This window comes from Lacerta agilis, chromosome 6 (genome assembly GCF_009819535.1).
Source record: "Lacerta agilis isolate rLacAgi1 chromosome 6, rLacAgi1.pri, whole genome shotgun sequence".
Lineage (NCBI taxonomy): Eukaryota > Metazoa > Chordata > Lepidosauria > Squamata > Lacertidae > Lacerta > Lacerta agilis.
The window spans coordinates 81,091,485-81,109,696 of NC_046317.1; the positions used below are offsets into that span (position 1 = coordinate 81,091,485).

The following is an 18,212-nucleotide window of genomic DNA, read 5'->3' on the forward strand; positions in this document are numbered from 1 at the left end:
GGTGATTAGAGGAAGTTGCCCACTTCAATTTTCTCCACCAACCTAGATGACTTTAAAAGAGGACTAGACCAATTCATGGAGGAGGGCTATCAAAGGCTACTTGATGGCTCTGCTCTGCTCCCACATTTGGAGTCAGTAATGCTTCTGAATACCAGTTGCAGGAAACCACAGGGCTCTTGAGCTTGTGTCCAGCTTGTGGGTTTTCCAGTGGCATCTGGTGCTGGGCTGAGTGGGTCATTGGCTTACTCCAACCGACTCTCTTTATGTTCAACTCACTGAGAGCAACAGGCATAGTGACACAGAGGGCAGAGATCCCCACCTTTTCACGTAAGCAGACACCCAAACAAAAGAATCCAACTTAGATGTTGCCAAGGCACAGGTATCAATGTATGACCAGGTTGCTTTTTACCCAGGAGGGGGCAGAGCTGGAGCACCAACCAGAGTTGATAAAAAGCACCTCTGGGCACAGGTGCAGCCCCAGGGCTGCACCTAAACAGCTCTCCCGGGCTGTGAAATTGAGCGCAACCCCGTCAACAGCAGGCCAAACACAGCCTCCAAAGTCAAATGACTCAAGGACCATCAGCACTTCCAGCCTGTCTGGACTGAGTTTGCTTGTTAGCTTCATCCACATGCACATTAATGGCTCCAGGTGCATTTGAGTAAGAATTACAAACAGAAATATATGCCTAATGAGCCTGTCTGAGGGCTGAGCTGCGTGACCTCTGTGTGACTCATGTACCAGGGTCCGATGCTCCCAATGGCCCTATAATATTTGAGTCACCCATCAGCGGTGGTAAATTTGAAGGGCACATTACAGATCTTAGTAATACCTTTGAATCATCTGACGTTGGCTCTGTGGCTGTCTAGTTCCCATCCTCTGCAAAGGATACTTGCACAGAATAAAAGCTTATTGCGGGCATCCGACTCTCTGATGAAGAGCTAGATGGACTCATTTATTCAAGGCTAAATTAACCATTATGTAAACATGCCGTAGGATGGCACCAACACCTCTCAGTTACAACCCTTACAGTTCACTTCATATCGTTTCTTGGATCTTGTTGTTTCTGCCTCTTGATTGTGCAGTCTGCTTCTGAGAACCTTCATAAGAACACAGGAAGCTGCCTTATACACAGTCAGCCCATTGGTCCATCTAGCTTAGTACTGTCTACACTGACTGGCAGCAGCTCTACGGGGTTTCAGGCAGGGGTCTCTCCCAGCCCCAGTTGGAAGTGTGAGCAATTGAATCTGGGAACTTCTGCACCCAAAGCTGATGCTCTGCCACTGAGCTACAGCCCTTCTCTTCATGTTGCACCCCTATATACAGTAAATATCACTTTCTCCCTCCCATAATAACTAGTTTGCATTTTCACTGTCCCCCCACCCCGTAAATCACCACCACCTTTTGTTTTCTCTGCATCTGCAAAAAAAAAACACCAAACATTTTTTCTTTATTAAAATATTTCTAATCAGCCTTTCCGCTGCAAAAATAGACTGCCCCCCACCCGTCCCACCAAGGCAGCTAACAGTTAAATCATAAAACCCAACAAAATATCATGCCATTAAACTGAATTAAAAACAGCAGCAAATGCAGAACAGCCTAAAAGGCCGCAATGGCTCGCATGACAAAAACAAAGGGAAAGAATATGGCCAACATGTGCTTCCTTCATCCATGGATGTGCAAAATTAGACTTAAAAAGCAAAAGGTCAGAGGTCTATGGCTGCGCCATTCCATGCAGTCTTTTTCCTGTTAACTGGGTGTACTTGTTACTTGTTTGCTACGGAGAATGCAATTGTTCTTCCTCCAAGCTGTGCTTGATGAGGTTTACACACTCTAACCACAGTGCCTTGTTGCTGGGCTGATACACCTCTCTTCCCATCCATCCCGGCACAACCTCGGCCACAGCTGTGGAGCCGTGTCTGAAATGTGGCTGCGAGTCTCTGGCACCACCAGGTCATTGCCTGGGCATCGCCACTGAGATCTCCGACCCTCCCTCATCCCAGTGCCACTTTCAACAGTCCTTTCAAAGGTGTGATTATAAATTACTGTCCTTGTTTGAAGTCTATCAGACGGGTTGCTCTCAAACCAAGCCACTAACCCCAATGGCTAGGTTCTATCTCCACTGTCGGAGACAGTCTGCTTCTGAATCCCAGTTGCTAGAAATGCTTCCCAAGCCTTACTCCTGTTTTTAGGAATGGTGGCATTAAAAAAAACAAAAAACCCTAATAAGGGTATGATCTAGTCTCACCGTAGAGGCAGAAGTGTACATGGATGAGCCAGTCTCTCCACCTCAACTTGGAACATGAGTAACCTGCATTGTGCAGAGATGGAAGACCAACTGAACATGAACAGCTTTTCTGTTTCCTGTAAATGCCCGTCGTGCTCCTTAATATTGCAGGGGAGCAGGGGAAGAGCCCTGTATCAAACTGCAGCCAAACTGGAACTAGACCAAATTGCGAATTATTTTTTGTTGGCTTCAAAACTGATCACCCTGCTGCCCCAGATAACAGGAAAAAAACAACAACAGAAAAGTAAACCTATTCCCATCTTTTAATTGCACATTTCTAGAAGCAGGGCAGGTTTCATTTGTGAATAAGCAACATGAAGCAACAAGATGTGGTCACCAACTTTGAAACCATCTAAGGGGATAAGAAAGGTCTGTGGGGGTAATGAAATCCATGACTACCAGTCACAAGGCCTACCTACATGCTGCTTCCAAGTTCAAAGGCAGCAACCTATAGGTTTCTGGTTGGCTAATCTTGCACCAGATAGGCCTTTGGGCTCTTCTCAAGGGCAAGGATGCAACCTTATCCATGCGGCATCAGATCATCATTAAACAAGGTAATTATTTTTTTAAGAAATGATGCAACCATTTGCATGAACATGCAGATGGCATGAAGAGGAAAAACACGTTAGGCTTCAGAATAGCTGCCTCCCTTCCCCTGCTCAGCTTCCCTCACCCCATTCTTTAATTTGACTCGGGACGTATTGCTCAAAGAACTTTCAGGATGCAACTCTCGATTGTACCACTCGCATGTACCCATGGGAAAGCTTCTTATCGTACTCTCCTGCCAGCTTTCCCGTCTGCTAAAGCAGCAACACCAATTTACAGGCAGGGCTGGGAAGATTCATTATTAAAGCCTTTGAAGATTAAATGAGCTATGCACAATGCAAGCACATTTTTATTCAAAGTGAAATGGCCTCACCAGTTTCCTCCCAGCTATTCCCAGAAAACAAATATCCCACAGCTAAATTGACATAGGAAGCTGCCTTTTAGAAAGTCGGAACATTTGTCTGCCTGGCCTGGTACTGTCAACTCTGTCTGGTAGCAGCTCAGACTAGGGGAGCCATGTGCCTTCCTTCACAGAGGACTATCCTCTATTTGAAGGCATCCTCTATCTGCTCAGTCCATGTTGCATTTTAAAGAAACCCCCCCCCCCAAAAAAAACCCAGAAAGGAGCACAAAAGCGCTTTGAACTTGCCCATAAATAGTTAGCACCTGGGCAGCTGGGCAACTAACTTAGCAGGCAACCAATCGCCTGCTCTGTGGACCTGCCACCTGCTGTGGTAAGAACATACAAGAGACCCATGCTGAATCAGGCCAGTGGCCCATCTACACAGTATCCTGTTCTCACAATACCAAGATAGATGCCTGTAGGAAGCCGGCAAACAGGACCCGAGTGCAGCAGCATTCTTCCCACCAAGAAACTAGTGTTCAGAGGTTTCGCCTCTGTGAGTTTTGTCCAATCCTCTTTTTATCCCATAAAATTCATGGTACGATGTATTGCAATTCTATTTAAATGTGCACGCACACACACACACAGTTTATGCAAATCTGTGCCCTCTATTTGGGTGGTGCATGTTCTTTCTTCTTCTTTTTTTGGTGGATGCAAAAACAGGATCCAAGTTCCCCTGCCATCCAAAGTAAGGTGTCTGGTGACCAGAGACAGGGTCTTGTCAGTCACGGCACCCTTCCCAGAGAAATTCACTTAGAGCTTTCTGCTTTCTTTCAAGAGCCAGGGAAAATACTTTCATTTGCCCAGGGATTTTTATCTGCTTGAATTTAGAGAGGTGGTTTTTGCTGCAGACTTCCAGGACACTTGACCTGGGGGCCATCAACATCCATGGGCCTGTCTCATTTATGTCATCAGAACGGCAACTGCATTGGGATGAATGGTGAGATAACTCTGTTCTCAGCTGTGCAAAGAAATTTTTTATATATGGCAAATATTGTTAATGACTTGGCACACGAACTGTAAACAGTTATCCTGGCCTGTCTGCTTATGACACCTTCTTGACATTTAAACAGAACGTTTTAATGTGCAAAGCCCTTTTTTGGTTTTGGGTCATGGTCCAATGAGATGATTAATGTGCTCCTATTCATGTGTAACAGCCCAGCTTCTCAGCAGCCCTCCCTCATGCTGCGCAATGCTGTTTCAATTCAGTGGCATTTGAAATACAGATTATGGCAGAGCGAGGGGGAATCCTCCACACCAAATTGTGCTATAAATTCCGTGTACGCCTCCGGATGACAGATCATCTCCTGCTCGTACTTACAACCAACCTGTGAGACAGATCACTATTATTCCTAGCTGTTGACTTCTGCGTAGCCCTGGCTGAACGTCAAAAATCCATTTTCATAACATATTTTGGTAGTTGCTGGTACGATCTGTCATGAGCTATTATATGTAGGCACAGAAAGTCTAGGCTGCTAATGACTAGGCAGCTTCCTAATTGCAAAACATTTGGAACTGGCTCGTAAATATGGTAAGACCACGATAACCGCTGGCCTGCAAACAATTGCAGTACTTCACCTGTTCTTTCATACCTAGTTCAGTCATTAGAATCTTTAATTCAATTTAATTTTTTTAAGCTACTTTGCTGGCTACCTGGAGGTGACCCGTTTAAGCTACACGCAACGTTTGCAAACCGGGCTCAGGGCTACCGGGTCACCAAAAAAAACCCCACACTGCTATTCTTGCCAAGCATGTTCCAACTGGTGCTGCAGTTGTTTGCTACAGGTTTGTAAGGTGCCTGGGGCCAGGGGAGAGCTGAACCCAGCGGTCAGACACTGGCGCCTTAGCTCCTGCACTATGAGCTCCAAATGCAAACCTATCAGATCTTTGCTTCATGGGTGCCATCTAGGCTGCAGTGCCAGCAGGAGAGGCTGGGGTGGGAAGGTGGAGCTGAGGAGTTGCCCCCTCCCCCAGCAACAGCAGCGCTGCAAGTTACCTGGATGGGGTGGGACCAGGATGGCAATGAGGCTGTGCCAGCATGGTGGTGAGGTTGGCACTGGCAGAGCCAAAGTAGCACTCTCGTGGGTACAGCCTCGCCCTCACTGCTGCTCACCCCATCCTTTTCTGTCTGTGAATATGACTCTGGGACACAACCGCTGTCAAGTTTTAACTTTCCACCTCGAAGCTACTAACATGAGTTTGGCCAAACTGCGAGAGGCAGTGAAGGATAGGCGTGCCTGGCGTGCTCTGGTCCATGGGGTCACGAAGAGTCGGACACGACTGAACGACTGAACAACAACAACAATAACAGACTGCTGACATATTAATTAACATAGGGTCTCTGGTTATTCCAGCTGAAGAAGAATCACCGAAACAGGGCCTTGTCCTGGCATATTAATTTTATAAACTTTAAGAAATAGATCTATTCATAGGAGATTTGAAGAACTTGAATCAACTGAATCATCATTGTGGCCTGTGTTCTTGTTTTTTCTACTAATTTCTGCATTGCTTCTATCAAAAACTCAAACTTTTAAAGTTACATATCAGAATAGTGGCTTGGGTATATGGAATTGGATTTTTAAAAAATCCCCAAAAGACCCTTCCAGCTAGGGTTTATTAATTCTCCCGCCCCATATTTCTCCTTGCTCCCTGGATATATTTGCTGACCCAGAAGTAACAAATCCTTTCAGAACTAATTTATGAGAAACATGGACCCTCAATCAGCATCTGCTAGGTGACTGCAGTGCCTCTTATAGCGTAGTTAAGTGTTTAAAGAAAAATATGCTACACCATCAAGAAAGAGCCCAGTGGGACCTACAAAAGTATTATGGAGGCTTAAACTGCCCTGAATTCATACTGCTTTAGTTCTAGCATTGGGGGGGGGGGGAATGGGGCAAAGGCAACAGTGCCCTGGTTTGCACATCACATTAAAACATAGTTTAACCAGTGTTTTCCCCCCCCTAGAAAAATAGGTGCTGGTACTCAACATGAAATTGTTACAGTAAGTGCTACACTTTTTAACAACTAAAAAAAGAGGTGCCGGTATGGCATACCCTTGAGTATTAAAAAAAAAGCACTGAGTTTAACTATGGTTTAGCACAGTGTTTTTCAACCACTGTTCCGTGGCACACTAGTGCCGCGAGATGTTGCCTGGTGTGCCATGGGAAAAATTTGTTTATTTGATTTCTATTCAAGAGAATTACTTTATATATAGTCAATATAGGCACAGAGTTAAATTTTTTAACATTTTCTAATGGTGGTGTGCCTCGTGATTTTTTTCATGAAACAAGTGTGCCTTTGCCCAAAAAAGGTTGAAAAACACTGGTTTAGCAGGCCCAAGCGGTGTATTGGTGCCTGCAGCTCAGAAGTCCCCGCTTTCCTCTTTCATGCTGGCAGCAGCAAACCACAAGACTTGGTTCGTTGTGTCATCAGAACCAGGGTTTGTGGTTTGGTTCTCTCCAAATAAACCAGGAACAGTAACCAAGGTTTGTTTTTGGCTTACTGGTGCATGGTTTACTTGATGGGAGGTGCAAGGCAGGTAAAGGTAAAGGGACCCCTGACTATCAGGTCCAGTCGTGTCCGAATCTGGGGTTGCGGCGCTCATCTCGCGTTAATGGCCGAGGGAGCCGGCGTACAGCTTCCGGGTCATGTGGCCAGCATGACTAAGCCACTTCTGGCGAACCAGAGCAGCGCACGGAAACGCCATTTACCTTCCCGCTGGAGCGGTACCTATTTATCTACTTGTACTTTGACGTTTCTTTCAAACTGCTAAGTGGGCAGGAGCTGGGACCGAGCAACGGGAGCTCACCCCGTCGCGGGGATTCGAACCGCCGACCTTCTGATCAGCAAGCCCCAGGCTCTGTGTACTTTTGAGCAATGTGCACCAGCATGCTGCTAATTCACATTAAACCACAGTAGGTTCAATTATGTGCAAACGCAGCCAGTTATACGTACGATCACGCACCCTTATGAGTTCTGCAAACCCGTAATAAATCAGTTTGGTGCCCTGCACAGTCCCTATCTTTAGTAGTTCTGGAATCATGTTAAATTTGTTTATGTAAACTAAAGCAAGCAAACCCTTCATAATAAGTCATATGGTTTATAGCATATTCAGATGAAATAAGTATGTTTGTCACCCAATTAAATAAATCTTAATTCCTTTTTTTTTAACTTGGCCACATTTATTTTAACTTTTGTACATTTTAAATTATAGTTGTTCTTCTTAGTGATCATTTTATTATCTTACCCTTTTTTGCAAACCTCTTTGGGGTTTCTGACAATCGAGCAGTTTAGTAATAGTTACAGGTAGGTAGCCGTGTTGGTCTGCCATAGTCAAAACAAAATAATAATTTTAAAAAATCCTCCCAGTAGCACCTTAGAGACCAACTAAGTTTGTTCTTGGTATGAGCTTTCGTGTGCGTGCACACTTCTTCAGATACACTGAAACGGAAGTCACCAGACCTTTATATATAGTGAGAGAGTGGGGAGGGGTATTACTGCAAGTTTCTTGGTGAGGTTGATGGACTTCCATTTCATGCGGCTCAATGTAACTTTTTGAATGCTGTAAGCCACCTTGAGCATGGTTTTTTAACTCTGGAAAGGAGGCATACTAACAAAATGATTGATTGATTGATTACAACTGAGAGGCCTTTTGTAAGTAAGAAGAGAAGAAGAAGAGAAGAGTTTGGATTTGATATCCCGCTTTTCACTACCCGAAGGAGTCTCAAAGCGGCTAACATTCTCCTTTCCCTTCCTCCCCCACAACAAACACTCTGTGAGGTGAGTGGGGCTGAGAGACTTCAGAGAAGTGTGACTAGCCCAAGGTCACCCAGCAGCTGCATGTGGAGGAGTGGAAACGCGAACCTGGTTCCCCAGATAACGAGTCTACCGCTCTTAACCACTACACCACACTGGCCAATAATCACCCATTGATGGCTGAAATGGGTACCTTTCTCCTCTCCCCCCCCCCCCCGCATGTGTTTGTTTGGCTTTGGCTTGTATCCTCCTTGATCCCACTTGCACTTCCTGTGCTACCCGATTAACAATTAACCCTAGGAAGCAACACTGTGCATTATTTACAAATCCCTACTTGACCTTCTTGTTTGATTAGTTAAACCTTAAACAACCACAATGATGCATTCCAGTTTCAGAGAGTCTGTTCAACTCAGGGGGGTGTCTTTACCTGAATTTTCTCCATTCTAACCCCCCACCCCCACCCCGTGTGAGCTGCTGCATAGAGGAAGTGCCATATTGTCAAGAAATGAAGAGAGGCGCTTGCTAGCAATCGCAGTTTATCATGACAGAGCTTAAAAAGAAAAAAAGATTCTTTGCAACTATGTTGGAGATTGCTGCTTGAGTGTGACAAACAGACTGTACTCTCTCCACGAAGCCACACACAGCCCAAATAACCAGATAATTGTGAACCATCAGCAATAAAGAAACACATGTTGACAGCCCCCAGATTCTGAGACATTTTACATAGTGACTGCCTGTTGGCATCCTCCACTTTTTCAGTGCAAGCACAGTAACTGGACACTACATTTTAGGGAGTTTCTGCCGTCTAATGGTAAGAGTGTCAGGCTTGGATGAGGATTTTTGTTGTTGTTGTTGTTCAGTCGTGTCCGACTCTTCGTGACCCCATGGACCAGAGCACGCCAGGCACGCCTATCCTTCACTGCCTCCCGCAGTTTGGCCAAACTCATGTTAGTAGCTTCGAGAACACTGTCCAACCATCTCATCCTCTGTCGTCCCCTTCTCCTTGTGCCCTCCATCTTTCCCAACATCAGGGTCTTTTCCAGGGAGTCTTCTCTTCTCATGAGGTGGCCAAAGTACTGGAGCCTCAACTTCAGGATCTGTCCTTCTAGTGAGCACTCAGGGCCAATTTCCTTGAGAATGGATAGGTTTGATCTTCTTGCAGTCCATGGGACTCTCAAGAGTCTCCTCCAGCACCATAATTCAAAAGCATCAATTCTTCGGCGATCAGCCTTCTTGATGGTCCAGCTCTCACTTCCGTACATTACTACTGGGAAAACCATAGCTTTAACTATACGGACCTTTGTCATCAAGGTGATGTCTCTGCTTTTTAAGATGCTGTCTAGGTTTGTCATTGCTTTTCTCCCAAGAAGCAGGCGTCTTCTAATTTCGTGACTGCTGTCACCATCTGCAGTGATCATGGAACCCAAGAAAGTGAAATCTCTCACTGCCTCCATTTCTTCCCCTTCTATTTGCCAGGAGGTGATGGGACCAGTGGCCATGATCTTAGTTTTTTTGATGTTGGACTGAGGATACCTAGGTCTAAATCCCCACTCAGCTATGAGGCTCACTGGGGGACCATGGACCAGTCACTCCTTCCAAACTCTATGATTCAGCCTAACCTAGTCACAGGGTGGTTTTGAGGATGACATGGGAGGGGGAGGGCCAGGTATACCACCTTAAGCTTGCTGGATATGAAGGTAGGCTATAGTAGAACCATGATATTTAATGGGACACTAGCACTGCCCAAGGCATGCTGGAGAACAGCAACAACTGACAAAAGATAGACATAATATATTACAAGGACAGGAAGAAACCTTATGGGCACACAGGAAGGAGAGAGTTTGAATGCTTCATCTGTAGGTGCAGAAATCATTCAATGTGTCAATACGAATAGAAGTCGTTAAAACTACTGCTGTGATATAAGGGATTGATATCTGGAATGGAGCATAATTGAAATTTATAAGACTTTGGAACACAGAAACAAAGAAAATCATCAAATCATTAATTCTAGCACATGAGGGGCCACCTAAACTGTATAACTTGGCATCTCAATGATTGGCATTATTAATTGTATTATAATTTGGCATTGTTATAATGAGGCTATTATTGGATTACTGAAAACTAATAAAATTTATTATCAAACAAACAAAATACCGGTAATGATATTTAAAACACACACACACATCCTTAAAATTAGCTTCTCCAAGATCTTGACCACCATCCTGTTTTGCAGGAAATGCCGATACAATACTTTTTGAAACACTATTTCTATTTATTTTTTTTATGTATTGGGTTGTATCAAAACCATTAGTTGCTTTTTAGTCCCCCTGAAATCAATGGGACAAGTTTGTCAGTTAAGTCAATGGGAATAATACACGATTGTTGCTATTCTATTATGTTAGCTGCGTTGGACACAGCTTTTGTGGGAAAGTGGAATATAAAATATTATCGCCGTCCGTCTTTGGCTCCACAGAGTAATTCAAAGCACTGGAAAAACTACATGGGATTGGTTTCCAACAACCGAGTGGTCAAGATCTCTCCACGAAACTGCGCCTGCCACCAACTCCACTAGGCCTACTGTTAAATCTTTTAATAACAGTGTGCTGTTCCGAGCAGCAGTTCATCAAGACCATCAAGGCCTAACCAGTCTGACTGCACCCCAGTAATTGAAGTTTTCTCTCACTTCTCATGCCAGCATTGCAACTGCAGTGGGAATTGCAAACAAAAATCTTCCCTCTTTATGCATGAGCAGCACATGACGTGGGAACCATGCACCAGTTTCATTCCCAGGACTGCTGCTTGCTGAGCCAAAACAAAAGTCATTCCACCAGCAGTAAAACTGGGGGTATGACCACAGCTGGCCAACGTGAGACAGACTGTGGCAGCTAGTTGCTCATTTAAAAAGGTAAAGGACCCCTGAACATGTTGCTGTACTATATTTTCAGTGACGGAGAGATTACCTAGATGCGTCCTCTGCTTAGCTAAAGGGTAAATGGACCCCTGACCATTAGGTCCAGTCATAGACGACTCTGGGATTGCGGCACTCATCTCACTTTATTGGCTGAGGGAGCCGGCATACAGCTTCCGAGTCATGTGCCCAGCATGACTAAGCCGCTTCTGGTGAACCAGAGCAGCGCACGAAAACGCCGTTTACCTTCCTGCCGGAGTGGTACCTATTTATCTACTTGCACTTTGTGCTTTCAAACTGCTAGGTTGGCAGGAGCAGGGACCGAGCAACGGGAGCTCGCCCCATCGCAGGGATTCGAACCGCGACCTTCTGATCGACAAGCCCTAGGCTCTGTGGTTTAACCCACAGCGCCACCTGCGTCCCTTCACCCCTCCTTAGATCACAGCTAATGCATACTGAATCCCAAGAAAGAGAATCAGCATTATGGGGTACACAATTTTTAAAAAACCCTGAAAACTAGCCTTAGTAGAGCATTTTGTCTGCTTCTGCTAGAGATCAGTGTCTGTTTTAAAATGATCTTATTGCAATAGTTCCACAGTGTAAATGTTCTGCAATATTCTAAGCATTCAAACTGTAAGGCTAGAGGATGAAAATATCTGTTCCTTTTGAAAAATGTATTGTCTTGGATCTGAAGGACAGTTTGCTCCACTGCAAGCCTGTCCTAAGGCAATAAAGATCTACAAGGGAGGCTCTCCTCTGTGACCCACTGTTGTAAGAAGTGCTTCTGGTGGGGAACCAAAAAAGAGGAGATTTTTAATGGCTGGGCACCTGGATTTTGGTATCTCCTCCCTAGGGAGGTTTGCCTCCCCAAACCCTTTTGATGGCATTCCACTAGTGGCAATAACCAAACCCTTTGCCCACTGGCCTGTCACCTGGCATATTTTATTGGGGTGTTTCCTATGCTGCTTGGAGATAAGGCTAGCACTATCTTTGTTTTCTGGGCAGCTTATTTCTTTGGGGCATTCTTTTTTTTATGGCGTGCTTGAGTTTTGCATTCTGACGAATTCTCTTTCTCATGGTTATTGCCGTATTGTTAAGCCGCCTCCAGCAATTCTCTTTCTGTTGAAAAGACGGGATAGGCATATTTGTAGCAAATAAATAGAACGGGATGTGGGCATCTCTTCCCAACACCAGTAAGGAGACCCAAAGAGAAAGAGGGCAGAGCAATTCTTTCCTTCCACTTAAAATGGCAGCGGGGTGAAGAGAGAGAGAAAGAAACAGGCCAACAGGAATGTGCATACAGTTTTGAGTGCGTGCGCACATTTAAATGCCTCTCTGCTTCTTTCCTCCCCAAAAAAGGCCATGAGGGATTTGCGAAGGACTTTTAATCTCTCTCTCCCCACCCCAACCCCCAAACCTTGAGTTCTCAAATTCCTGAAACTAAATGATAAGCAAAGGGAAAGTAGAGTCTAAAGGACAAAACGAGGTATTACACGCACAAACACCATGCATTGTCCTCGCCAGCATAAATGCAATTCAATGTTCACCACATCAATTGGTGAAGGGACTCAGACCGCATGGAGATGTGCACCTTCTATTCTTGGCACCAAAGTCAAGTGTCCCCTTTTGACCACATATCTGATGTCTGTATGTTCAGTTGATCTCATAGAATCATAGAGTTGGAAGAGACCACAAGGGCCATCCAGTCCAACCCCCTGCCAAGCAGGAAACACCATCAATGCATTCCTGACAGATGGCTGTCAAGCCTCCACTTAAAGACCTCCAAAGAAGGAGACTCCACCACACTCCTTGGCAGCAAGTTCCACTGTCGAACTGCTCTTACTGTCAGGAAGTTCTTCCTAATGTTTAGGTGGAATCTTCTTTCTTGTATTTGAATCCATTGCCCTGTGTCCACTTCTCTCATAAAAGGGCTCCTACACATGTACAGACATCCACATCCGGGGTGGGGGTGGCATCCATGCAACTGGAAACCTTGAGAAATCGGGGTTTTCAACAGTGTGGAAGCCCCTGGCACACACACAGCCAAACCGGTGAAGGTCAGGGCCGTGGTCAGAGTGTCACATTATGGGACGTCACTAGTCAGCACGGTTCTGCTCTTCACACACAAACGCATTTCTTCAGGGTGTAAGTGTTCCACTTTGCTCGGTATGGTGGTACCTCCCTGTGTCATAGAATAACAGAATCATAGAATTGTAGAGTTGGAAGGGACCACAAGGGTCATCTAGTCCAACCCACTGCAATGCAGAAATCTTTTGCCCAGCGTGGGGCTTGAACCCATGACCCTGAGATTAAGAGTCTCATCTAATGGAAGATGGCACCTCAAATGAAGGAGAGGGAGGCAGGCGGTGATGTGCAGAAGGATTACACTTATTTGCACAGATACAGCTAGGAGTGGTAATACGTAGGCCAACGTTTTTCCAAATTTCCCTCCCCGAATTAAAAGTGGAGAAGCATGTGACACCCTAAAAGGATTATTTTCAGAATGCATGGGAGTAAGAATTACCCTCTTTTTCTCTGAGTCAAGGCAGTGAGTGTGCCTCCTCGCAGGGAGGAGGTTAGTCTGGCAGCCATGCTCATGCACAGAAGCAACAAGAGTACAAATGAAACATGAGGGTCCTGTCTACTGGACGTCCAGCAAAACTCTGCAGCCATAACCCTCACTCTATTCACAACTTTTTAGTTTTCAGTTGTTTGCTACAATTTCTATATCAACTTGCATAAGTAAAAAAATCATACTGGCAGCAAACAGCATAACTTCCACAGAGTAAAGGATAGGCAATAGTACTCTGCAGTCCAGAAGCTGCTAGTTATCTACTACATTGCTTGCAGGCTTTCAGATGCTCCACTTTTTAAAACCCTTGGGATGATATTTAACTAAATCCTTGCACCCCAAATCTGCCCCAGAGAGTTGGGGGAACCCCAGAACAGATTGAGGAGTACACAAGAGAAGGCGAGGAGGAGAACGTTCCAATGTACCAGGAGAAACCCTTGTGCTGATGGAACGTTCACCTTGGTGCTATGTTGAATACAACCCTTGCTGTTTAACCCATCACAGAACCTAAATGGGTGTTCCCAATTTCAGATGCTACAACCAAGGCAGCAGTTGCATCCCAGAACACATGGCAAAAAAAATCCGCACCTTTGCAGGGGCACCTTGTCAACTGCTGGGGCCTCCCATCCCTGAGATCCCCTTCTCCTAACCATTGTTGCCTGTCATGTTCACCCAACCTCTCTGAGCCATAGCTGTCAAACTATTCCCTTTTCTTTCGGGGAATCCTATTCGGAATAAGGGAATTTCACTTTAAAAAAAGGGAAAAGTTGACAGCTACGCTCTGAGCATGAAAGGAGTGGAAGAATGAGAAGACATCCTCTGTCTGCCTTGAGTTCTCCCTCTGTGAGGTTGTGCGTGTTAGCAAAGCCACTTACATAAAGTTGACTGATAACACATTACCGAGGAAAATGAAAGGAACAGAGAGGTTTTGTTTTTCTTACTTTAGGCCTTGTACGTAGCAGGGTGACATTCAAGCAAATATACCAGAAGTTTTCAACCTTTTGGAGTCCACGGCTCTCTTGACCAATTACATTCTTTTGGCAGCACCCCTGTGGGGCTCAGGAGCCCATTCCTTCCAGTAGCACCTTAGAGACCAACTAAGTTTTTTCTTGGTATGAGCTTTCGTGTGCATGCACACTTCTTCAGATACACTGAAATGGAAGACACCAAACCCTTAAATATACTGAGTATTACTCAGAAGGGTGGTGGGAATGGGTGATCAGCTGATAGGTGTGGAAAACCTGTTGACGACTCTTAAGGGCTGCAATTGGTCTTACAGGGAAAGGCAAGGGGTGAGATGGCTAAAGATAGCTTTGTCATGTATAATGAGATAAGAATCCAATGTCTTTGTTCAGACCAGGTTTCTCCATGGTTTTAAGTTTGGTGATTAGTTGCAATTCAGCCACTTCTCTTTCCAGTCTATTTCTGAAATTTTTTTGCATTAAGACAGCTACTTTGAGATCTTTTATAGCAGGCATGTCCAACAGGTAGATGGTGATCTACTGGTAGATCACTGGACGTCTGTGGTAGATCACTGGTAAATCACTGGCTCCCTCCAAAGAAACTCAGCAACTTTGGCTCCCCTAAAAAAGCTCTACATCTTTGACCTGAAGCCTCCAAAACAGGGCTTTCCTTCCTAAAAAAAACCTCAACTTTGACCCGAACCTCCCAAAACATGGATGGCTTTCCTTCCTAAAAAAAAAAAAAGCTCAACAACCTGAATCTGAACCCCACAAAAGGGGGTAGATCACTGCCAGTTTTTAACTCTGTGAGTAGATCACAGTCCCTTGGGAGTTGGCCACCCCTGTTTTATAGAATGTCCTGGGAGACTGAAGTGTTCCTTCAGCCTCCTCTCCTCTCTCTCCCCTCTCCTTGGGAGTCCTCTGGGCAGCCACATCTGCTGCCCCTGGTCTCTAAGCCAACCCCGCTGCCCCGAAGAGAGGTGCCTCCTCACACCGCCCCACAGTGGCCTGGGAAGAGGATACCCCCAGCCTTAGTGGCCCAACAGAGACTGGCCAAAGGTGAACATGAGGTCAGCACCTTACTTTAGAAGGCAGCAGCGGGTGCTGCCAGGCAGAAAGGCTCCCCTTCGGTGCCAGGCACTCAGCTCCCAGGCAAGCCTTGCACACATCCAGCACAAGAAAGGCCAGAGCGGCACCTGCCTGCCTAGCCTCCCACTTGTCTGTCCATTCCCAACAGCAAGGGCTGGTGGACTGTGATGATTGGGCTTTAATTCTGAATTTTATTTTTTAATTTATATCCCACCCATCTGGCTGGGTTTCCCCAGCCACTCTGGGCAACTTACAACATGTATATAAAAACAATTTAAAAAAAAAAAAAAACAAATTATCCTATGCAAGCAACAAACAAACCAATAAATCAGTTCCAGTTACAGGTGGGTAGCCATGTTGGTCTGCCATAGTCAAAGCAAAATAGAAAATTCTTTCCAGTAGCACCTTAGAGACCAACTGAGTTTGTTCTTGGTATGAGCTTTCGTGTGCATGCACACTTCTTCAGATAAGAAATATCTTCATGAAAGCTCATACCAATAACAAACTCAGTTGGTCTCTAAGGTGCTACTGGAAAGAATTTTCTATTTTGCTTCAATAAATCAGTAACAACAATAACGAACAGTTTACAGTTATACCCAAATTAAAATAACCACCAACCCCAAACTAAACATTTAACCAACCCCAACCTGACAAAAACGAAACAGAAGAACCAAAATTAGAAACTTTTAAAAACATTTTAGTCAGTTGCCACTAACCAAGAGTTGTTGGTCGCTTGCTCTGAGGCCGCCTCAGCTCCTGGCAACCAGCACCCACTGACCAGCCCCAGAGTAGCCAGAACTGCTGCAACAAACAGCTGTGCAAGCCTTTGGGAGGCAGAGACGAAAGAGGGAATCAGAGGAGGGAGGGAAGGGAAGAGGGACAGAGGCTAGTGTTGCCCTCGACACCCATGACCATCATTGAAGGAATCCCAGGGTGCCACGGCACACTGACTGAAAACCACTGGAATATACAGATGAGAAACGTCCTCAGAACGGAGACATAGCCATGAAGATTGCTGCCAGGTTGCTGAGCAACACCTCAATCCACCCTTCCTCCTTGGCTAGTTGACTTTAACACTAACAGAATTAACCCTCGAGTTACAAACAGAATGACCTCTACTGCTGCGCTTCCAACAGTGCGGAGTGGGCCTAGTGGAAGAGGGCAAGTGAATTAGCAGTGATGACAGTGGCAATGAGGAAGTCGTCCCACTCAAAGAGCCACTTTAAACCCGGAGCTGGCATAGGCACCCCTTATCTCTGAAATTCTGGTGTGCCACCCAAAATGATGGCATTCAAAATAGAACATGTATGGGCCCGCAAGCTCTCCGAAGACGACAACCTCCATCAGCCCCAATGGCCAGGAATGGTGCAAGTTATAGCTCAAAGCATCTGGACAGCACCAAGATGGAGCAGGCTGCTGTACCACAATAATTTCCAGAAGGGTAGCTGTGTTACTCTATTGTAGGAAAAAGAGAAGTCTGGTGGCATCTTCAAGACTAACCAATTTATTATGGCAGAGTCATGATGACCACAGTCAACTGTCATATTAACAATGTTATGGGCCGAAATGTCTTTCTATCTCCACTTGGTGCTTGACGTAAGTTATGAGGGTTGTTGCAAATAAAACAAAAAGTAGACAATGATTAAGGCAAAGTTACACAAGTTCGTCTTCATTTACCCCAGCCCCCTTGACAAAGAGATTTACATGCTTGGATCACAGAGCTGAATCAGCACCTTAAAAAAAATAAGAATCCACAAATAAGGGTTCTGGAAGCAGAGTGCAGAAAATGCTCCACACTGTGTAACCAACGTGAAAATGTTTCTTTAATACTGTGAAAACAGTATTAGCGTTACGCTGTCAAAAATTATGGGCACCAGAGCAAGAGGCTTTGTGCTAGGAAATCAACACACTGCTTTCATAGGCTCCAGTAAATTAATCTGATAATTGGTTCACTGCTGCAGCCCACGTGCCTGTTTTGAAAACACAGGCTTCCTCGAGTATTATCATTGGCATCCCAGTAGCACCATAGTGTTCAAAACACAACAATACACTACCTTGCAAAGCAGGCCTTATTTCTGCTGTCCTTAGCCCAAATGTGACTTGTACTGTCACGCAAAACCAAGCAACGTTCCTCAAGGGCCAATTGCTAGTTGCCAACCATCATGGCTTTGTGCTGGTGGGAATTATTTTTGCTTCTACATGGCAGGACACTGGATTTCTGCCAATCCCCTGAATTGCTGCTGTTCCCTTCCCCTCTCCCACCCCTGGAAAAAAACTGTTCCTGTAGGATGGTGGACCTTCCAGAACAGTATATGCAGAGGACTGCGGTAAATATAGGGGATATCAGTGAAAATCAAGTGCAAAATTCAGGCAAAAGCACTTTTCACAAGTATAAAGCTAGCACCGGACCCACTCCCTACTGCTGAGGTTTTAATCAGAATAATGTTGTTGAAAACCAAATCATCTGTCCTGAAACAGAGCTGAGACTTTCCTTTTCCTTCCATCACAAATGGACTTCTCACTTAAAAAAAAAAAATCTCTAATAGCAATGGGGCATATCACATCTGCAGCCAGACTGGAAGTAAGGAACGTCCCTCCTGCTGAATGGAATGGGGAGAAGACATTTTCCATCTGCACATGTATAAGCATTAGCTATTACTTTGTCAACAAATCCTCTTAATACAAACCATTT

The 18,212-nt window shown here is 45.1% G+C and overlaps 1 protein-coding gene across 2 annotated transcripts in view; it reads right to left on the bottom strand.

Annotated features, from left to right (window-relative positions):
- BMP7 (bone morphogenetic protein 7) overlaps nt 1-18,212 on the bottom strand; it is a 74,490-nt gene that overhangs the window by 19,346 nt on the left and 36,932 nt on the right. The gene's annotated exons all lie outside the window — the stretch shown is intronic.